General features: G+C 39.3%; 1 long non-coding RNA gene across 2 annotated transcripts; it reads right to left on the bottom strand.

Moving 5' to 3' along the window:
* Positions 1 to 1,329: 1,329 nt before the first annotated feature.
* Positions 1,330 to 3,160, bottom strand: LOC141807725 (uncharacterized). 2 transcript variants are annotated; one of them, XR_012599859.1, is made up of 5 exons: positions 2,396 to 3,160; positions 1,845 to 2,309; positions 1,629 to 1,694; positions 1,469 to 1,539; positions 1,348 to 1,405 (listed from the first exon to the last, which is right to left on the bottom strand). It is a non-coding gene; the product is annotated as an uncharacterized LOC141807725 (long non-coding RNA). The 2 variants fall into 2 exon arrangements; XR_012599858.1 differs by having other exon boundaries at positions 1,330 to 1,539.
* Positions 3,161 to 23,972: the final 20,812 nt, after the last annotated feature.

Raw genomic sequence — 23,972 nt, 5'->3', positions numbered from 1 at the left:
GCTATTTCAGGAAAAATTTTTTTGCACTACACTTACGCAATTTTCTGCCAGCACTCCTTCCGTGCTTTAGCAGCGGTGACGGTGTTGCTTTCAACATTAATTACATGTTTCACCTCGTCATACTTCCTCATGATCACCTCCTGCTCCTCCTATGTGAAGTATGTGGTCCTTCTCTCTCCGCCTGCTCTGACGCTCCAGACTGCTCCATGTTCGCGATTGGTCAGATGCAGCGGGCTCTGCCTTATATGCGTGCACGCGCTCATTGCCTAGCTGGATCCACTTATGAGGTTGATAACCAGCGTCGTGAAACCGTGTAGCGAGACCGCCGGCTACCGCGTTCAGTTCAGTGAGGTAGCTCCAAGGCTATCTCGCTAGGCTGAACTTGCTTCGTAGAACAGGGCCCAGTTAATTGTTGCTCTTAGACAATCAGTACTCAACTGATGCTTTTTGTTTTAGTTGATGTTGGAGGTTACTCTATTCTATAGCCAGCAGTAGTTACATACTAACAAATTTGACTTCAAATAAACTTCTTCCCAATAATGAAGTATACACCTTCAGTACAAAAAACATCTCTGCAAGACCAATTAGTGCTTCAGGAAAAACAAAGACAGTGAGGACATAATGAATACTTTATTAAAATATGCATCCATCACACAAATATCACCACTCTGTTGAGGGGCTGCCAACACATACTGTGTGGTACTACTTTCCACATGTGGTACATTCAATCTGAAACAAGAAAAAAAAAGGCAAGTTATTGGCAGAAACATTAACAGCTCATTCAAATCTAGTGCATAAACAAAAGAATGAGACATGGATCTTGTCTGCTGTCCCGTCAGTCCTGTCAGTTTAGCCATCTTATATCCTTCCAGCCACACCAGTGTGATAGTGACAAAGGTTTCGCAAGTGAGTTCACCCTGTAGTGGTGAAGTGCCCATCCTCGGATCCAATTCCTCGAGGCAAATTTTTAGACAACCTCTTACCCTGTCATCTACATCAGTATCTGTGCTCTCCTCCCCACAAGCTCGACACAGCTGAGAGAGGTCATCTGCAGAAAATACAACACTGGCATAAATATAATGTAAGACGACAACATTTAACGTTTTCCCTCTGAGTGAAACAACCACCTGTTTCTGCAAGTAATGTGTTGGCAATTTGCAGCCTCAGCTCCTCCACCCCTGCCTTGTCTACCCTGTACTCCACATGTTGCCCCATTAAGATCAGTTCTGCAAGCTAACAGAGACATGTTAGTCAAAAAAAAAAAAATCTACCTCATGATAATATTCAAGCGTTACCTTGCAATACAACAAATACACCACATGAAGTGCCGTCAACTTGAATTGGGTGTGCCACTGAAGAGCAGGTCCATCTCCCCACATCTGGTACATTTTTCCGTATAAGTGCCCTACAGAGAATTCAGTTAGTTGGGTGCAGTATTGGAAGATGCCTCACAAGAAAATTAACTTACCTTGTTACATCACGGCAGTGTTTCAGGTCTTCCTCTGATGCCCCTAAAGGATTGACGTATAGTGCCCTCCTCTGTTTTGCATAAATAATCAGAGAAAACATAATTTCAAGTCCAAAGTAGCTCAGTATATTCTTCTAGAAAAAAATAAAGAAAAACTAACCATTAGTGTCCAGTGCTTCTTGTCACACACTGCAGCAACCACAGTGTCTTTCTGGTCCAGTTTAAACTGAAATGATATTGGTTATCATTGTTAACATTACTTGTGTTTGCCATATTTGATCACATTGTAAAAAGAAAAAAAAAAGAAAGAGAAAGTTAAGATATGTCATTGCTTAATACTAAGTTTTTTTTTAACATGGTGACTCCTTTTACTTACAGTTGTCTTGGCTGGTTGTTTGTGTGTTGATGGGGCCCTGAGCCTTGTCTGCCAAGACTGGAGGTTGTTCAGCCAGAGGAGAGAGATCCTTCTTGATCAATTTGCGAGGGATCCTCTTCTCTGTCTGGATATAATGATGAAGGTGATCAGTATTCATACTGGCCATCACTTTGCCCTCATATAGTAGATGGGCACTTTTCTCCTCCAACTGTACAATTTTAAAGGGCCCAAGCATTTCCTTTCCCAGCTTGCCCCCCTTCCTTTGTTCCTCCCGAAAAATCTGTCTGAGGACCAGGTCACCCACAGAAAAATGTTCTTCTCGTCCTTTTCCTCTCTCCTCCTTTTGACCTTCTCTTGACTGGCCTTCATGTTGGCTTTGACTTTGTTGTAAACCATTGTTTGATCTTGAAGGCCACTACTTAAGGTCTCTTTAGAGATTATGTTGATGACTTTTTCATCAGATACCTGCCAGAAGACAGGAAGTGTTAGTCACATTAATACATGTCAGTACATTTCTTAAACATTAAGGAACTTATGCCAGCAAAACCTACATTGTAGTGCAGTGGCACCTCAGAGGGGTACCTTGCTTCCCTTCCAAACATCAAGTAAAATGGGCTGAACTTTGTTGTCAATTGTTTTTTTTGTCCGGAGCCCAAACATGGTAGGTTGAAGGAACTGGTCCCATTTTTTGGCATTGCCCTGCACCATCTTGTTCAGTGCCCTTCAATGTTACAAAATGAAATGTGAATTATCAGAAAATGCCATGGCCCCTCTCCATATACATTTCCTAGTCTTGTAAGAAATTGGGAACAAAAGTATACCGCTGTATTGTGCCATTCAGCTTCTCCACAAGTCCATTAGTTTGTGGATGATAGGGGGCACAGAGGCTCCTTTTAATGCCCAGCTTCTCACAAAGTGAGTTGACCTAGTAAAAAGAAGATATTAAAATATTGCATGGTAAAAGTACAGTATTAACATCAACATGTAATTCCCCTACCTGATTAACAAATTCGGAGCCCTGATCTGTTTGCAGTCTTTTGGGTGCACCAAATTTTTAAAAAGAAATCAACATACAATTGGTGACCTCCTCTGCTTTTTTACTCTTTAGTGGGTAGGCCTCTGCCCATTTGGTGAAATGATCAACCATGACACAAATGTACTGATTACCACTTTCTGTCTTGGTTAGTTTACCCACTAAGTCCATCCTAACCAGTTCGAGTGGTTCAGTTACCTGGGCAGATCCAGAATCAAAGACATGAGAAGAAGTGAGAGCTTAAGCATAGAACAGAATGGACCTTTATTTCTGAGTCTTCTTACCTCAATGGGCATGTACTCCTTTTTCCTCTTTCAAAAGGGGCCTTCTGCATTGACATTGTGGACATTGTTGAATCCAAGTATAAAATAAACAACTTAAACTCAAATACAACAGCAAATGCATTTAAACACAGATAACTTGTGGTCACTGTATAATTGCCAACTTACCCACTTTTTAATGTCATCCTCCATGCCAGGCCAATAATACCTGGCAATGATGGCACTGTGGGTTTTTTCCACCCCACAGTGAGCACCTAGCTGGCTGCAGTGAAATTCTTCAAAGATCAAATTTGCCATCTCTGAGCAATAAACCACTTTTGCCAGGTGCTCAAAGCCCTTTCTGCGTCTGCTAACGTAGTGCAGTTCACCATCTGATATGTTAAAAAAAAACAAAAAAACAATTAGCACTGATAAATAACTTGAAAAAATTATTTTACAATTTTTAAAAAATGCGTTCTTTTCAGCACGCCATTTGATTACAAATCTCTGCCTACTTTTAAGGCCTTCAGGATAAGAATTTTCTGTTAGTAACATTACAAGTTCCTGAACCAGTTTGGGATCCATCCTGTCTGTCCCTGTCTTACCTGTCCTATTCAGAGTTATCCTACCTGTCTGTGTTTTTCCTAACTTCTGACTCAACTGATACCTTACCTCTGCCTGCACCAATCCCTCACCTTACACAAAAAAATAAGACAATGCACAACACCCGTGAGAAATACACACAAAGTTAGTGACTCGCAATCCCCCTAACTTGCATAGAAAAAAAAAAATACAACACAATTCCCTTGCACACCCAAACTTAATCACACAAACTACCACAAACGACCAAGCACAACTTTCACTCACTTAAACTATCTCTTTCACTCACGCTAACTCACTACCACTACCACTACCACTGGCTCTGGCACTCTAACACTCTCTAAATCTCAATCTACCACACTTAAATCTCACTGTTCTCTGTCAATTCCAACCTAGTCTGCAATTTGTAGGAAGACCTCACTGGCTTTTATAGGTCCTCAGGTGTTCGTCTGCAATCAAGATGAGCTCGGCATAACAGGTGTGTGTAGCACCTTGTGTGATTAGGAGGGAGTAGCAGCTGTTCTCATTTAGTTACCTACTCAGTATCTGCTGGGTCTTAAAAAGTCTTAAAATGTCTAAAATCCAATAACTTGAATTACAGGCCTTAATAAGTCTAAAATTCTCTTAAAATATAATTTAAAAAAAAAGTCTAAAAAGGATTCTAAAAGGTCTAAAATGTTTGACTTAGACTCGATGTTGTTTTAATATCAAATAAGTGGGAAAGTAATGTTAAAAAGGTCCCTGGCTTATGTAAGTAATTCTGTTTGAGTTGATTTTAGCACCCCCTGTTGGATTGACTATTCTCATTTCTTTGCTGATCTGCTTCACAACAGAGAGGGTTATGGTGGTTTTACCCAATCCAATCCACTTTATTTATATAGCATATTTTAAAAACAATAAAGTTTATCAAAGTGCTGCACAGTTAAAAATCAAATAAAAACATCAATAAAACAAATAAAATGAATAAAAATAACACACAAACAAGAGTCATAAAAACAAAGGGGTTAAGACCCTTAAAAAAGGCTTTTAGTGTGGCCAACCATTTTGTATTCTACTGTGAAAGAGCTGTAAAAATTTTGAAGATTTTGCAAGCAATACTGTGCCTTCAATTTTCCTTCATGTTTTTCATACTTTTTTTGCCTGTACGGACGGGAAATGATTCTTAAAATTAAATTCATTTTAGTCTTAAAAAAGTCTTGAAAAGTCTTAAGTTTGACCTGTTAAACCTGCGGAGAGCCTGATTAACAGGGTAAATAAAATATTTCTGCCTTAATGTTCACATTGCTTAAATTCATCTATATGCAGACGATGCTGTTATTTATTGCTCTGCCCTCACTCAGAATCAAGTCCTTTGTCTTCTGCAGGAGGCCTTTGATATTGTGTATGAAAATCTGAGCGAGCATAAGTTGGTTCTGAATTCTGAAAAACAAAGCTGATGATGTTGACAAACTGAAAAGATGACACCTATTTTTGCAGCTCAGTGTGATGTGATAAAGTCTGTATGTTGTTACATGTCTTTGGGTTGGTACTTGATGATTCTGCCTTTTAAGATTCATATGAAGAAGCTTGTAAAGAAACTTATGCTGTGGTTGGACTTTTGCTCCCAAAATAATCTTGATTTTCTCTTGCTACTACTTCCATACCTCTGGTTGACTATGCTGATGTTTCACATGTGCATGCTTTTCAATCCCTTGAACCTTAGAATACTGTTATCATAGAGAAGGGATATGGTCTTGAGGAGTGCTCTTGGATCCCATCTAGGGGATTCCATGCCTCACACCCTGATGTTCCTGGGCTGTCAGGAGAAGGCCTTGGGGGAGGGGGTTAGGGGGATTACTGTCATGTCTGTTTTTTTCTTGTCTGCACATTATGTCATGCTTTTCTGTTGAAATCCCCATATCTCTGTTTTAGATGTGTTCCTGTCTGCCCTGCCCCGTCTGGTCACATCTGCTCCCTGATTGTTCCTCCCCACCTGTTTCCCATCACCCTCATTATCTCTTGTATTTAACCTCATGTCTCTCACTGTCTGTTCGTCGCACTTCTCAGTCTTCGTCCCAGCCTTCTCTCACAGCCATAGTTATAGTCTTGTTGTGTACCGATTCCTGCCTGCCTTTTTGAACCTCGTCCTTTGCCTTACGTCTGTCTGTACCTCTGCCTGTTTGGATTGCCTCTCTGTGTACTGACCTTATTTGGACTTAGATTAAACCTTTTGCCTCTGAACTCTGATTTTGGGTGTCCTGCATTTGTGTCCACCTTCTGAGCTTACGTTCATGACAATATTACTATTTGTATGTATTAATATCAGAACTCTTCTTAAATAAAGGCAACCAAGAAGACAAAGTCACACAAGGCAATGTCTGACTCAGAGTGGATATCCCATCTGAGAAGGTTTGGCAACCCAGGCACCTGGCCTGCTGATGAAGGCAACAGACCTGCTCCCAGACAGAAGAAGTGGTATGAGCTGAATCAAAGGGTGAGAGTTGATTGATTTTCGAGTTTACAATGTAATCATACTGTACCATTCATTAATAGTTGCTTCAAACAACTGAAATGAGCAAATTTCTACCATTTTCAAGTAGTTAAAAAAACTAATGACTATTACATTTTTAATCAAATGTTTCTTTTTATTTTTAGATTGAGAAATGCCCAATGCAGACTCATGACCAGATGTTTTTGTTTGGGCAGGAGAGGAAGTGTCTGTGTGGATTTCACGTGCAGAAGGTAAAGGTACTAGGAGACAGTTAGTGTGTCCCAAATCACATACTTCCATACTCAAGTACTCAAAATTTTGAGTATACTGCATCAAATTGAAAAACAGTATGCATAGTATGCAGAAAATGAGTATGCAAAAATACCCGGATGATGTACCCAAATCGCCCGGATTTTGAGTATGCAGCTGTGGACACTCAACGCACTCATTTCATCCTCTGGCAGCAATGGCGGAAGAGAGCTGTGGCCGTTCGCTCAGCACAGTGGATGTGGCTGCGCTGAATAAATGTAAGTTATTCATGTTGATTTTTACACGTGTTGTTTCCACAAAGCACCATCAGCTGTTGACGTTGTGTATGTGGTGTAACTTGTTTTTGTTTGTTTTGTTCCGCAGTTGGTAGGCTGTGCTAATGCTTGTTGACCTAACAGCTATCTCGAATGGGCCCTCGCATTACCCGGTGAACCAGGCAAATAAAATAACACGCGGGTTAGACCCTGCACAGTGACTACATGACCAGAAGCACCACTCAGACATTTAATTTGTGGATGTATTTTAACTGCCGCAGCGCCCCGCGTAGCTCTCTCGGTAGCCTCAGTCAGCTGCACCGACCCCCGATAATAAACTACACCGCTGATTGTGATGTTGTGAATATAGGATTTTCGCCTCCGCTGTAGAGGACACTGATTAAAGGTATCGAGAGGGCTCGATCATTCGTAAATAATTTGCCAAACACAGCTGCTATTATCTACATATAGCTTGGTAGATAGCCAATGAATAAAGCCGGTCAGCTCTTGGGCTCTCTCTTCTGCATATTGTGTCTTTACTGTCATGTTTCTCCTTTGTTCGTTTGCTCTTTCTAGGGACTGATGAAGACACAAGAGGGCTGATAGCCTGGAGGGTTGCCAACGCTTCCCTGTTTACAGGGAGGCGGAATGCAGCCATGACCCGCTATGAGTAAGTGAAAGCTGAGGTTATCATGTATCAATATTGTTTTGATTTGTATTTAACTTTTAGTGAAAAATCTTGTCAGGGCTTTCATCACAGAGACGAGGCTGAAGGGGAGGGTCACCCCAGCCTTCATTAAAAAGAAATGGGAGAACCTTAAACAAAAATACAAGGTTGGCTCACTGTGATGTGATCAATAAGTTCAGTCTTCATAATGTGGGCTCTCAGCATACAGTCATCATAAATTCTAATTGAATTTCTGCATTTTGCTGTCCTTCCTGCACAGGACCTAAAGACCCCAAAAACTGGGGTCAGCACAGAAGGGGGTGAGGCCACTGCCGCATCCTGGAAGTGGTACTCTCTGATGGATGAGGCAATTGGGGGCAGGTCGTCCATAACACCGCCTGTTCTCATTGCCTCACTGTCACAGGATGGCAGTTACCTCACCCCCCTCAGTGCTCTGCCCACAGGGGGACACCTCCACAACATCCACCCTAAAAAGGCGACGGGTGGATGTTGTGGAGGCTCTAAGGGACCTTAAAGAGAAGGAGGCACAGCTCGAGGCAGAGGCGAGAGAGAGGGAAGCAAGGCAAGAGGAGAGAGAGGAAAGAAGAAGGCAGGAGGATTTGGAGCGAGAGGAAAGGAGAAGGAAGGAGAAAATACAAGTTCAAAGGAAGCTATTATTGATACAGTGCTCTTTACACTACATATCATAAAGTGTACAAGAGAAAATAAGCTTAAAGAATTGCTTAATCAATCTGAATGGACTACCAACAGTGCTTTTCTTATATTATGCATTGAACATCTGCTCTTCAAGCTATTTTGTAAAAAGCATAATTAATATTTTAATTAGAAATACATTTAAAGAACTGTTAAGTGTTAGGGTGAATCCCAATACACCCCCTACCCCTACTTTTTAACCCCACCCCTACATTTGCGCTTTCCCGTGAGAGGTAGTGGTGTCCCAATCCCTCTTTGCATGTAGGGGTAGTGGGCATAACGAGGGGGAGGGGATATGAATCTAGCCCTTCAGAGCGAGGGAAATCAGATGCTGACTTGCCGAGCGAGGGCCGGTATAATTTCCCAGAGTGCTTTGAGTCCTCATTTCCAAAACAACAATGGCGAGCCCCGGAAAGCGAGAGAACCCGGAGAAGAAATTTTACAAATGTAAGTATTTAAGTATATTTAAGTATTATTTCGCATGTATTCTTTAAAAAAAAAGTATTGTAATAACTAGTGCTGGGTCCGTTAACGTTGTCAATGCTGTCAACGCTGTTAACGGTGTCAACGGTCGGCGTTTCAACAGTTTAACGTAAGATAATGCAATATGTGACCACAACAATTGCTGTTCACAATGAGAGTGGGCTAGATAACATAGCCATGTCCTGTTAACGTTACTCATTAGCCCTCATATTGCCTGAAAATTTGTCGGATATTTCACATTATTATGATAATAAGGCAACAAGTATATTACTTTGTGCTAAACGGTAGCTAGCTAACTAGCTAGCAGAAGCATCAGCTATGGTAGCAAGCAAAGGACATTATGCCTAATGGTAATCACAAATTTCATTCCAGGGACTCCCAATCTATTCCGACACCTGATAAGGTATCGGACTAGCAACGAGGACCTCTTCACCAAAAAGAAGTACGCTGCTAAAGCACTGTGGGAGTGAGTGATCTAGCTATCTACTTGCCAAATATCTGTGTTTGGGTCCTTACCATAGTTAACGTAACTACTATTCATCCCTGTTTTCTGTTAACATTACAGGACAGTCATTACCCCCACCCCGCTCAAAAAAAAAAAGTAAAAAGAAAAGAAAAACCCTGTGCTGGACTTCCTAAAGGGGGAGTCTGCAAAGGAACAGCAACGGCAGAGAGGAGAGTGAGACAAAAATAGACAGGTTTTAAGCTTATTTGAGCAACTTGTCAACAAAATTCCTGATAAGCAGTAGTAGCACACAGAGAAACATGCCTACACTGTTTTGTTTTGTTTTTAAAGATGGTTATTTTACGGCAATTTATATATACATATATATATATATATATATATATATATATATATATATGTATATATATATATATATATATATATATATATATATATTTATATATATATATGTATATATATATATATATATATATATATATATATATATATATATATATATGTATATATATATATATGTATATATATATATATATATATATATATATATATATATATATGTATATATATGTATATATATATATATATATATATATATATATATGTATATATATGTGTGTATATATATATATATATATATATATATATATATATATATATATATATATATATATATATGTATATATATGTGTGTATATATATATATATATATATATATATATATATATATATATATATATATATGTATATATATGTGTATATATATATATATATATATATATATATATATATATATATATATATATGTGTATATATATATATATATATATATGTATGTATATATATATGTATATATATATATATATATATATATATATATTTAGGCAGTGGGGACATTGTGTGTACAATCTGAAATGTAACCCTTGTATCACCTTTTAAAAAGTGTTACGTTCTTACTGTTAAGGGAGAAAAATGTCCCCTTCAAAAACGCCATAAAAATATCATGCGTTAATATTTTTTTCTCCTTTTTTTTCAAAAATCTTTGAATCAATTTCACTCCTGATCCTAACTACCAAATATTCAATTCAATAATCATTTTGTTGTACAGTATATAATTTGTGACATTACCTTACTCTGAGATACTCCAGGAGAGGAAAACTGTTGTGTAACAAGTTTTGTTAGCGACATTTTGAAAAATATTTTAACCACACAAGAACAAAACTATTTACAGATGTCAACTCTCTAAGCCTAATGGGCTTCCTAGGTGAGCAGAACAGCAAGTCTGTCTCTTGTGGTGCTCCCAGACCTCTCGTCTTTGGCAAGGCCCTCACGTGGAGCTTGTGGGTCAAAGATGTCCTGGGCAACATCTGCATCTGGCTCCAGCAGGTCACCATTGTCCAAGCACACATTGTGCAGAAAAGAACATGTTGCGATCACTAGTGGAGCACAGGCTGGCCTAACCTCCAAAGCCTCGAACAGGGTAGACCGCCACCTTGTCTTCATTATTCCAAATTATCTTTCAACTACTGAGCAAGCCCTCGAATGACGAAAGTTGAAACGTCCCTGCACTGCACCGATGACAGGTTCCTTGTATGGTGTGATGAGAGCAATTGCACTGTCCAGACACGGATAGCCACCAAGCAGGAAGTATCCTGTGGGAGGATACTGTCCAGCCAGGTAAAATGTACTGTTCTTCAAAATACAGGAGTCATGGACTGACCCTGGGTAGCCCACAAAAATGTCCAGGAACCATCCCTCGGAGTCACATATGGCCTGCATATTGATGGATTAGAAGCCCTTGTACTTCAGGTAGTCCAGTCTGTGAAGTTGGAGTGGTTTAATACGAATGTGGCAGCCATCTATTGCACCCACAGCTTTGTTGAAGACCAGGGCCCTGTTCTACAAAGCAAGTTCAGCCTAGCGAGATAGCCTTGGAGCTACCTCACTGAACTGAACGCGGTAGCCGGCGGTCTTGCTACACGGTTTTACGACGCTGGTTATCAACCTCATAAATGGATGCAGCTCGGCAATGAGCGCATGCACGCATATAAGGCAGAGCCCGCTGCATCTGACCAATCGCGAACATGGAGCAGTATGGAGTGTCAGAGCAGGCCGGAGCGAGAAGGAGCACATACTTCACACAGGAGGAGCAGGAGATGATCATGAGGAAGTATGACGAGGTGAAACATGTAATTAACATTAAAAGCAACACATTCGCCGCTGCTGAAGCACGGAAGGAGTGCTGGCAGAAAATTGCTGACAGTCTAAATGCGTAAGTGTAGTGGTGTAGTGCATAAATAATCTTTTGTGCCATTATCATCCTGAAATAGCACTGTTCACCATGCACTTTTACTGTAACATGCACCATACCTAATTTATTTCTTAGATGAATTTATTCATTTGTTCATTCCTATCGTGTTTACATTTTTTGTGTGATATGTAGCCCACATGAGCCCTACATGAATTCCTATCACAATTTTAATACGGGCGATAAAATATTGTCACGGAACAGAAGTGTTTGTATCGAAGATCTTATTACGGCAATGAGAGTTCTTCATTCCCTTTAACTACCTGTAGAAAGTGTCATGTACTACCAACCCCTCCCTGGAAAACTGGTAACTTTCATAAAGGTGGTCATCAGAAAAAGAGAGTGGGTCGGGCTCCGATGCCCACAGGATCCTCTAAGAACGGACAAGCCATTTTTTCGTGAGGGCTCATTGGTCAGTGGGCAGGGTTTTTATAGTAGCAAGTTCAATCTGGAACCTAACCTGCCCCGGAGCAGGTTAGCCGTTCAGCGTATGTTGCCATGGAGACTCGCCTCGCTGAGGAGTGATCCTGTGTTGTAGAACAGGGAATCCGAAACCTATCCTCAAAGCTACCTCGCTAGGCAGTAATCCTGCTTCGTAGAACAGGGCCCTGGTGTCCTGCAAGCAAACCAAATCCTTCTGCAACTGCATCCAGATCTTCTGTCCTTGGGAAGTGGATTACTTTCTTCAGGTTGTTCTGTATGTGTCGTGCCACTTTGTTGACAATCCGATGGACAGTAGACCGGGGCACACTGAAGACGGATGACACAACATGGTAGGACAGTCCATGAGCAAGCCAATACACATAGATCAGGACCTCCGGTTGACTGCCCCAGCCATGATCTTCCACGTCCCTCTTTAGCAGCCTCTGCAAACCCTGCATTGCTCTCCTACATAGGCGAAACTCTTGCCTCAGTTTAGCCTCCGCGTTGAACCACAAACGCAATAAAGGACATTGTAGTTCAGCCTGCAGTAGGCCATAGGACGGCCACTCTGGAAAACAAAAAGGTTGATTGGTTTTATTGAACTGGACTTGGAATTAGTTACAAAATCAAAGGATATGGGTACAAATACACCAATATCATGATGCATGTGTAACACTTATGATGGATATATTAGGTTAATATGGCATAAGGTACTTCAATGGACCAGTAGGTTCGACTACTGGAGCTCAGTGGAGTGTTTGAATGAGAATCGGACACAAAGTGGATGATAACTTGCCAGCTTAGTATTGAACAGAAAGGCAAGAAAAATATATAGCAAAACAGTATTATGCGCATACAGTTATCAAAATCAATTTGGCCAATATTGTTTTCAAAAATCCTGAAGTTGCGGGTGCACCCTTTAAATTCTATCCTTTTTTTTTCTACAACCTTATTTAAATCACAAATGTCAACTTTAAGTTCACAAATAAAGGTTTGTATCAAATCCAGTTGCTAATACCTTCTTCTTTTAGGAAAAATATCCAACAGCAGCCACCAATACACACATACAATTACCTCGAGATACGTCAGTAAGTCCAAAGTCTGTTCAAAGTAAAAAAAAATATAAATAAGGTCCACAATTCCCGGGGATTTAAAGAAATAAAAGAGAGGTAAGTCTGTAGAGTTCAAATCTCAAGTGTGAAAAGTAGTGCAAAAAGGGCTGAGTGTGTGAGTATTTGCAGTGGTGAGGTCCTACCACACCGGGGATGTACAGTAAAAAGGTATCCAAAATGTCTTCTCTCGCTAAGTCCAACTGGGAAGGCTCGCCGATCGATTCCAAGATTGAATGGTTGAGGAACAATCCAACGCATGAAGAATCTAACATCAACAAAAAACCTGACCTGTCAACAGACAGGATCAAAAAAAAGTCTTTCAGTTATCAAGTAACTACAATTTTTTTTATCTGCAGTCAATATCATTACATCTTTATATTGTTTTTAAACTAAATTATTCTCTCTATATAAAATAAATGAGTTATTGTTTTTTTAACAACATGAAATAAATCACTTCTTTTAACATTCATGAAATGAATCACAGCTTTTTAACATTTCTTAACAGCATAACTCTGTTTATAACTTCCTTTTCAAGTGCAAAATCCTAGGACATCAGACTACAAACACATTAAAGTGCTGTAAACATAACTATTTTACATCAGTGCTTCTGAAAATAATGATTTATCACTCTTTAAAGTGCAAAATAAAATACTTCCTGCATAAAATAGTTTTTTAAATCATGCTCACCGATCTCTGAGTGGGTTTTTATTACCAAACACCGCAGCTCCAGGTGCAGCCACGTGGTTTCCCTCCTCTAGCTGTAACGATGAACCAGCACGGAGCATGTTAAGCTAAAGCTAGCAACAGTTAGCGATAATTTAGCGGGTTGAATCTACTCACATGAAGCGATTTGAAGAAGCTACTGCTTCGCTGATAATGTCATCAATATGTTCACACTCCATTCTACTCGTTCTCTGTCGATTTTCACCTGTTGTTCTGTCGTTTTCATTTAGTTTTGATAGCTTGTAAAACTCCGTTATTATCCTCCGTCTCTCTTCATGCATGAACCAACACACAACGACACACTGCTGCAGGAGCAGAACTGTTCATTGATTTATTTATTTTTCTTTGTCTTCCTTTCTTATCTTTTTCTTTTACATTTAACACAACATTTTATGTGGGTTACACATGCACATGTGCTAACGGGTTTTTTTTGTTGTTGTAGTAGTGTGTTATATTGAAAAGTGTAATATTTTACTCCCCCTCATGTATGTTCATGGAGTGGACAATATATTACAAAACATTTTTCAATGTAATGCAGCCCAGTACAAAATAAGTTCACTGGGCCTCATATGTTTGTACAGATAACATAACATTTTTTATGCCATTCTCTGACCTTCCTGGCCCTCATAGGGACATGCTACCAGGACAGCTACGGCAGGTTTTAAATTAAATTTGAACAAATGTTATGTTCAGCAAAGGTGGAAATACCATAAAACCAATGCTTTATTTGTGTGTGCTCAATGTGTTTGATGGCTTCTGAAGCTTTAACCTGTCAAAATGAAACACAGTTGATTTCTGATCATTTATTTCTTAGACCCTCATAGCGGTCATATTGCAGCTGTTGTCACTGAAGTTGTTACAATGTTTCCATTTCGTGACATCGGCCGCTGTGCTACTGTTACTAATCGCACTGATTATAATATTTTGTAAAGTTTTTCTCCTGGGACCATTTTTTTGCCAGATCCCAGGGGATCTCCGTGGTTTAATACATTTTCTTGTTAGATTCTGCATACCTTATTAGTGCTGGGCCACACCGTTGTTGCCGTTAAGGGATTAATGACGACAAACCAATCGAAACCGCCAACTCCATTTTGCTCCTCTGCTTCTTCTCTCCGCTCTTGTTTCCTGTTATGGTGTGACGTATGTGCAAATGTAGCTACGCACTGGCTTACGTGCCCGTCCGTGAATTACGCAGTGACGTAGCAAGTGTCGTCCCAATCCCTAGGGAAGATTACAAAGCACTACCCCTTATGGCTTCACTTCGAGGGTTAGTGCTAGTGGATGAGGGCTAGGGGTAGAAAGTAGGGGATGTATTGGGATTCACCCAGAGTCTGTCTCTTTGGTGCTGATGAGATTAGATAAGACTCCTTATCTTGTCTTTATGTTGGGTTTCTGCTAATAAAATTTTATTAACATTTACGGGTCTAGACCTGTAAATGTTTTTGTAAAGTGTCTTGAAATAACCTTTGTTATGATTTGGCGCTATACAAATAAAGATTGATTGAAGGGCCTGCTACAGATGATGCAGAAAGTTGTATATGTTAACTGTTTCTAAATTTCTGAAGTTAAAATGATATTTAGAATAGAATAGAATAGAATAGAATAGAATAGAACAGAACAGAATAGAATAGAAACTACTTTATTTATCCCCAAGGGGAAATTCAGGAGTCACAGCAGCATTTAAGAAAACAAAAGTAAGAAAGTGTATAGAAAGTCTGAAAAGGTCCATAAGAAAATAGATGATGACAGCCCGTCCACCACTCTCCAGCCCAGTCAGTCTCCACCTCCACAGGGTCCAGGACTGAGCCTCCCCAGCAGTCTGTTCAGTCTCTGTCTCCTGGATCCTGTCTCACAGCAGGTGAAGCTCCTCCAATGTGGCGCCGGCGTCCGATGTCAGCTCCCAGCTCACACCCGAGAACCAGCACGTCGTCCTCACCTCCTCCTTCTCACCTTGAGGGAAATCATCAAGCCCTACACTAGTTAGCATTGACATGCTACAGGCTGCTAACAGCTAATTTCACATGTAAACAATGCAGCCATGGATACATGTAGGATCTCCAAACACAGGAGAAAAGTAGTAAAAAATATCGCTGAAGACACAAAAAGTTTGGTGTCCATGACCAACAATGAACCATACAAAGTAATGATCCACTCCAAATACAAAGATTACGAAAAAGAGACGAAAAAAATTACAAGAAATGGACAAAGAAGAGAGAGCTGCTGCAACAGGCAGCTACTTGGGCAGCGCCTAGCAAACAGAGCATGCACAGTATTTATGTGTGATCCCCCTGATGCATGGCACTGTGATGATGTCCTTGTATTGATTGTCCTTTTTTGTTTGTTTTCTTTTCCGTGTTTCTTTCTTCTGTTTGTTATTGACCTGATGCTTCCCCTTTTCAATTGCCCATGTTGGGTCTAGGCAGTTTTTCAGAGCTGTCTTTATGTGGTTTTCCTCCCTCCTCTTGTCCTCCTGGTCAGTGATGATATTGAGCCGCTCGTATAGAGTTCTGACAACTGAGAGCTTGTGTGCAGTGGAGTGTTCTGAGGACCAAAGTAAGTACTGGTCTGAATGAGTGGGTTTTCTGTACACTGTTATGCTGATGCTGCCGTCCTGTTTATGGTGAATACTTATATTCTTATACTTATACTTATACTTATATCCAGAAAAGAAATTGTCACTTGTTTTTCTTCCTCATGTGTAAATGTAATGTTTCCTGTTGTGTCTATGGTGTTGAGGTGATTAGTGAGTTCTTGTGTTTGTCCAGATTTTATTTTCTCCAAAATGTCATCCACATAACGTTTCCATAGTGTGGGTTTGCAGTGTTGTGGTGCTGTGCTGATGGCCTTTTCCTCCAGATCCTCCATGAAGAAATTACTCATGATGGCAGAGAGTGGGTCCCCCATGGCGAATCCTTCTTTCTGTCTGTATATGGTGTCTTTGTATTGGAAATATGTGGATTTTGCAATGAAAGTGAGAAGTTGAAATAGGTCTGTTATTGATAGATCTGTGCGTTGATCTGGTGTTTTTGTGAATAATGAAACAACATTGTGTGACATTAAAATCTTGTCCTGTTCTATTGTGATGTTTTTTAGCTCCTCTGCCAGTTGTTTTGAATTTTTCCAATGATGTGGGCTGTTTCCTAGGAGGGGTTTGATGATGTCCACGAGTGCTTTGGATAAGTTGTATGTGACAGACCCTGTGCTGTCAACGATGGGGCGGAGCGGAACCTCCTCCTCCTCAGCTCGAGGGAAATCATCAAGCCCTACACTAGTTAGCATTGACATGCTACAGGCTGCTAACAGCTAATTTCGCATGTAAACAATGCAGCCATGGTTACATGTAGGATCTCCAAACAAACACAGGAGAAAAGTAGTAAAAACATCGCTGAAGCCACAAAAAGTTTGGTGTCCGTGACCAACAATGAACCATACAAAGTGATGATCCACTCCAAATACAAAGATGACAAAAAAGAGACGAAAAAAATTACAAAAAACGGACAAAGACGAGAGAGCTGCTGCAACAGGCAGCTACTTGGGTAGCGCCTAGCATTTCATAGTCTCTGGAATTATTCCCTTTTTTAAAGACCCCAGTTTTTACCCTGATCAGTTTGAGCAGATTATTTGTTTGCAGACCTGAATCTAAACCAGAAGTGTGTCACTCTGAGGCTCTTTGTGGCATTTCATCCTTTATCTTCTCTGAGCTGCACACCTAACAGGAGGGATTATGAGCTGCTCTGCACATCAGCACAGAATTCAATCAGATATGTGTGCTTTGTGAAATATTCAACAGTAAAATGAGATTGTGTCTTTTTGAAGAATTAAGATGAAGATTTTCATTCAGTTTGAGGATAGTCACACAGCCCGTCACAGTGATGAAGAGTAAAAACTGGTGCTATACAGCAGCTCTCCTCAGTGGTGACATCTTGTGAGTGCAATGAGCCTGTTGTTTATGGTTTCCATGGCAGAGATGAGAAATAATGAAGGCTGAGGATAAGAGTCAGAATAATCTACAAACACACATCAGTCTGTCAGGAAAAAGGTCAAACAACAGAAAAAGATGATGAAACAGTTGAAAGACATTTAGTCAGCGTTTCTATCAAAGTGTTTCTATCAAAGTGTTTCTCCAAAGGTCAGCGTGTGAACATATGTCCTGAAGGATACAGATTAACAGAAAACAAGGGAACAGCTTGATCTTTGTTTTTCTAATCTGAGATAAAAACAGGACACTGTATCATAAAGCCGTCGTTTTTTTTTATTTAAGAAGAAAGAGCAGCTGTGTTCACATGGCACCAGAGTCAGGAGAAAAATCCAAAAAGAAAAGCTCATGGATGGATGGATGGATGGATGGATGGATGGATGGATGGATGGATGGATGGATGGATGGATGGATGGACTTTCCCTCTGGTGTTTGATGATTTCCTATGATTGTGAATTCTCAGTTCAAAGGATCTGCTTTATAAATTCAGTCAGCAGCAGAGGTCCCATTCCCCTGTTTCATTCTTCAAAGTAAATTAAAGTCTCTGTAAAGACTGTTCAGCTGGGGTTTGTTCCAGTTTTTTTCTGGATATAGACTCCACTTCCCATGAGCACAATAACCCACCTTCGTAAAGATGTGACCCTTGCCAAGGTGTAAATTCATTTTTGTTTTATATTTTACAGTCCAGTTCCAGCACTACAAAATAAATCCAAGAAAAAGGACAGATACCGCTGAACTATGCCGGCCGTCAAAGTGTCATCCTCAGGATGTTCAGTCTGCGTGCTGTAAACAGATCTTTTAATGGGACAGGTATTTCAATGGGAGAGAATACTGACAAATGACTTTCAAAAGTAACCAACTTTGGTTCCAATAATCACATTTTGAATCGTGGATTATGAACAGGCAATGTATTAATTTAACAGTTCTTAATTGCGTGGAATAACCCCTTGAGATAAGTTATCTCATTTTCGAGGGGATCCTCAGATTCATAACAACATAAAGAGCAGAGTAGTGTGATACAAGATAGCAAAATTATATGTACATATGAAAAACTATATATATATATATATATATATATATATATATATATATATATATATATATATATATATATATATATATATATATATATAAATATATATATATAAATATATATATATATATATATATATATATATATATATATATATATATATATATATATATATGTCCTTATATATATATATATATATATATATATATATATATATATATATATATATATATATATATATATATATATATATATATATATATATATATATATATATATATATATATATGTCCATATATATATATATATATATATATATATATATATATATATATATATATAAACAATAATAAAATAAAAAACAAAACAAAATAAAATAGAATAATAATAAATAAATGAATCTAAATAAACACAATAAGCAAGAACTTAACAGCACACTCACACACACATACACTTAAACCAGCTCTGTACGTTCACCTCTCCCACCAAACACTGTCATTACAGTCACATTACATTACAGTAATGATGTTATTACAATCATTTATAGTCTTTCAAAGATAAAAATAAAAAAAACACATGACCAAGTTCGTTAATGGTCGTACAAAGCAAAGTAATTACAACAAAACTGAATAATCACATGGACAAGTTCGTTTAAGGTCGTACAAAGCAAAGTAATTGCAACAACAGTTAAAATCAGTAAAAGTCACTTAAGGCCATTCGAGCAAACTAGAAACAGTGGCAGGAATTTTGAAGATATGTTAATAGAGCCATACGGAATGAAGTTAATGAAGTTACAGAGCGAATAGCACTAGATGTTGCTTTAAATAATTGGGAAAATTAAGATAAATACTTTTGAAAATAAATTGCAGCCAATGATATTGTCTGGCAGAGGGTGAGAGCCAGGACAGTTGTTCATACATGACACAGTGGTGTGTCCAACAAAGGGCAGCGGAAGACAAAACGACATAGACTGTTGAAAACAACATCAATGGAGTGTAGGCAGGAGTCAGTAGTGAGACTATTTAAGATCACTTAAACACATGAGAGAAAAAAAATAGAAAACACACAAAAAACCTTTTTTTAAAGCCTGTTTAACCTCAAATTAAAAAGAGCAAAGGTAAAGCTGTTAAGTTACCGTTTGAACAGTTCCTTTCTCGTCTTCAGGACACTTCATGCACTTTCACATTAAAGTCAGTCCTTTACGACACATTCATGGCCGAAGCTGCTACAGGAAGACCATCAGTGTGAACTGAAACCTTTAAACACACTGACAGCACCACACTAGGAGCAGTTTGGGGTTCAGGGTCTCAGCAAAGAACAACTGGACCTGGGATTCAGCCTGTGAGCTAGAGATGGCTCTACGGCCCAGTCTCAACACACCTAACACTGTAGCCCTGTTTCCACCAAGTGGTTCAGTTTAAGGCGAGTACACACTACAAGAAAATCAGGCTGATTTTTGTCCAGATCTCCCCCTTACGATCAAAACCAGCAAAGATCTGAGTGTGTGATGACATCATGTGTGATTTTCCTGTGGTTTGGGGTGTGTTAAGGGTGATTTCTTCTGGTCGGCGCTGCTCGGAAGGCCTTCAATTCAGAGATCATTGGTAATGAACATGTTTAATATTTGCAACTAACAACTAGTAGGGCATTACAGGTACAGCTTGTAATGTCCCATCTACCTCAGCAAAGCCAATCAAGAGGCGAGGCGACTCAGCTGACTGAAGAGGAATTAAGAAATCTATCTTTAATACTTAAAACGACTGTACTCCCCTCCAACTCATATTGTTATTCATACAGCCCATATTTTCGAAATTCTAGAGTCCAAAAACAAACATTTTTGCTTTTTCCCATATGCCTGTCATGTTTGTTTACACCAAAGTCATGTTTCACTACGTGAGATTTGGAATATTGAGCGTGAAGAAGCTGAAGCTCTGCTGAAGAATCTGTCAGTGTGTGGTGTCCTCAGAGTGCAGACCACACACTGTAAGATCAGGAGAGAGAAATCTTGTGCGATCTGTCTTTTGGTATCATCAAGTGTGTGCTCTCTAAATGTGTGAAGCCATGGAGAATCCTGTGATGTGTACCAGCCTTTAGTTCGTCTTGGTATGGCACAGGTCCCCAACTAATCGGCCCAAGCACTCTCACTTTTGTGTTGTAGTGCCAGGCAGACCTATCTGATCCCAGAAGGTGGAGCTAGAATTGCTGCAGTATGTCGATTTGTAGAAAAACTCATCACTTCCTGAGTGACAGCGGCTGCTGTATTTCTCCTGGTGGCTCACAGTCTTCTCTGAAACAAAGCTTGATTGTTCTTTGTAACAAAGAGCCACATGACAATCACAAAGAAGACAAACTGCTGGATGTCTTCATCGTTGCTCTTTGTTTACCGTGTCACTTTTTTTTTTTTCTTCGTTGGACGGTACACTGTGTTGTGCTGCTATGGCGTCACGCTATCTTGTAGCTGACAGCGCCTAACAAAGGGGTTATGGTTGGCTGTGGAAACGCAAACAGGATCAGGCTTTACTGATCCAAACTGGATCTCTTGATGGAAACAGGGTTTTACACACTCACACACTCACTGACTTTAAGGAGCGTCCTTGTTGAGTCTGTGAGGACTGAGGGATGTCTTGCTATCAAAAATCTAAATGTGTGAGGGCTTTCATGCTGACTTTTTGAGCCAGTGATGCATCTTTTCAGCGACTGGGCATATTTGCAGACTTAGCATGGGGGGAGTTCCCACAGTGCACAGCAATATGACACAGCACGGTAAACAGAAATGTAACATGGAAACAAGCTTCACAGTGATGGTGCTGTAGAAATACAAGTCTGCCTTTAAGAATAACTTGAGATTCAGCTCACCAAGAAGCCCCAGCCGGTCCAAAAAGAACCTCTGGAGACCAACTTGAGTCTTACTGATCACTGGTTCCACCTTTGAAAAGTTAAACAGAGAACAAGACCATTGTGGGTAAATTTTAAACCCTGTGATAAAACGTGAAACTCCTTTGACGTGGCAGACTGGGTCACCATCCTCACTTGTGTCAGTTTGGTGATTTTTGAAATGACAGAAAAGTTTGGTACCAGCTGATAAAACGTGTCCTGGGTCATTCTTTAAATGCGGTGTCTTTTGGGTCATAGAAATGAAAAAAAAAAATAATAATCTTTTTTATTTTATTTTGATGTTTCTTCTTAAAAACATGACTCTAAGCTTTATGAAAAGCATAAAGGTCAATCTAAAGCTGCTAAATTTAATATATTTTTTAAAGTTTTAAAAAATATATGTCACAATGAATGTGTCCACTGTGTTAACCACATAAACATAACATTCTAAATATACTAAATTTATATAAACATTTCAAAAACATATTTTTGACAAAAGTGCATGTCTCTCACCTCAATTAAATATGTTTATTTGCAATTTTGTAATTTTATATATAATTTTAATAACAAAAACTAGTGCATATGGCCATCAGACATAATCTGCTTGTTATTTTTTAGAGTGAAATAGTCATTTTTTAATGAAAAAAAATACATAGAATGTCTCCTGTGTGAAAACACCTCCATTTAATTATGTCAATAACCAAACATGGATGTTATATGTTCATTTAATAAGAATACAACAAAAGAACACAAGTTTAACATTGTTATGATTGGATAACACGGTGGACAGTACTAACAAAACTGATTAAATCACGGGTAACAGAATTAACAAAAAGGCAGTTAAGAACAAAGTCTTTATATTTTTTCTTCTTTCTTTCTTTTAGATAGTTTTCAGATAGTTCCATGCTGATGTCTCAAGTTGAAAGGAACGCTTGTTCAGCATTTGGGGCTCCGGAATGATACACAGAAGCTGGTCGTCAGCATACCAGTTAATGTCACGTCATCACGTGGGCATGGCCATTTGAATTTATTCACCCCATTGCTATGCAAGCATTTTACTTGAGTGCTGTTATCTCCAACTTAAATGGTATTTTTTAAACTATTTAAGTTTTATGAGTTATATCCTTGTGTTTTTAACAGATAATTTGTGAAATTTCACTAAAATAAAAGTTTTTTTTTTTTTTTTTTTTTTAAGTGGACATATCATGCTTGTTTCTCCTTTTCACTATGCCAGACTAGGATGCCTGTAAAGCATTTCTGCCCTCAGTACAAGTCATTTAGTTCCTTCATTGCCCCACAATAGCGTTCTCAATAACACTGAAACGCTCCGTTTGGAGAATGACCTCCAGTAACCTCGCAACCTCACAGCCCTTTGTGCTCTGATTGGTCAGTTCTATCAGAGGGGTGGAGGGGGTAGAGCCAGGGGGCTGTTTTTGCAGCATGGCAGTATTTACAAAATGGCCATATTGAATGGAGCAGACCGAGCGAGTTTGCTGTTTGCCAAAACTTCACCGTAAGGCATTGATAGCACTAATAAAATGGCAGAGTGTAGGATACATCCTTTTGTATTGGACCCCGAGTCAGACCCAGACGGTTCTGCAGCTCAGGAGGAAGAAAATCCACCTGGACACAGATCATCTCAGGACATTTCAGTGTGGTGAGTCAAAGCGGTACTGTAACATGTGTAGTTTCTACGTGAAAATATAGGCAGACTTCACCAATAAACTATTTGTATAACAGGGCTCCATCCTGCTCCTTCACTTTTCTCTGTCTGTTTTATCCATCATGCTGAAAGTGTAGTCTAAAGATGGCCTCTACCGTCAGTTCCTCACTATGTTATTACCGCAGCATTATTGTGGTCCAGGTTCACAGTGCATGTCAGAACAAGCATGCAAATATCACAGTCTCACAAGTATTACCACGTCTGCTAAAACTACAGTGTTTTAACTGCTAATTCACCATGTAAAGCCGAGCTGCTCAGCAGAGCAGAGTCCCTGCATCCAGCACTCAGTCAGTCAGCTCTTGGTGGGTGTATCCCTCAGTGACGGTTGTGTGACTAACTGACATCACAGAGGAGGAGCTGCTTTATCAGATTACTCCAATAAAAAGAAAGGATCCTCGTGTTGTCAAGAAGGTCAAAATCTCACGGCCAACTGGCAATGACCTATTTTCAGAGGCATCAAATCTCGTTCTAGGATATCAGGAAAATTACAATATCTCATTTTTTGAAAATTCAGGGGGTGAAAGGTCTTGTTTTCAAATGTATTATATTATATGTAAGTATTAAATCAGGGATCAGCATGATATGTCCCCTTTAAAATTCTCTTATTTTCAGAAAATACAGCTGGATTTAGGCTGGGGATGCAACAGGCACCGCATTTAAAGAATGACCCTCCTGGTAGTTTGGAGCTCTGACCAAAGCTTTGAAGGAGTTTCTCTGGTCCTTTGATGTCTCATTTCCCCTG

The sequence above is a fragment of the Halichoeres trimaculatus genome, unplaced genomic scaffold (assembly GCF_033239565.1).
Source record: "Halichoeres trimaculatus isolate MK-OKI-2021-1 unplaced genomic scaffold, fHalTri1.1 fHalTri1_scaffold_18, whole genome shotgun sequence".
NCBI classification, from domain to species: domain Eukaryota; kingdom Metazoa; phylum Chordata; class Actinopteri; order Labriformes; family Labridae; genus Halichoeres; species Halichoeres trimaculatus.
This window is presented reverse-complemented; position numbering and strand designations above follow the sequence as displayed.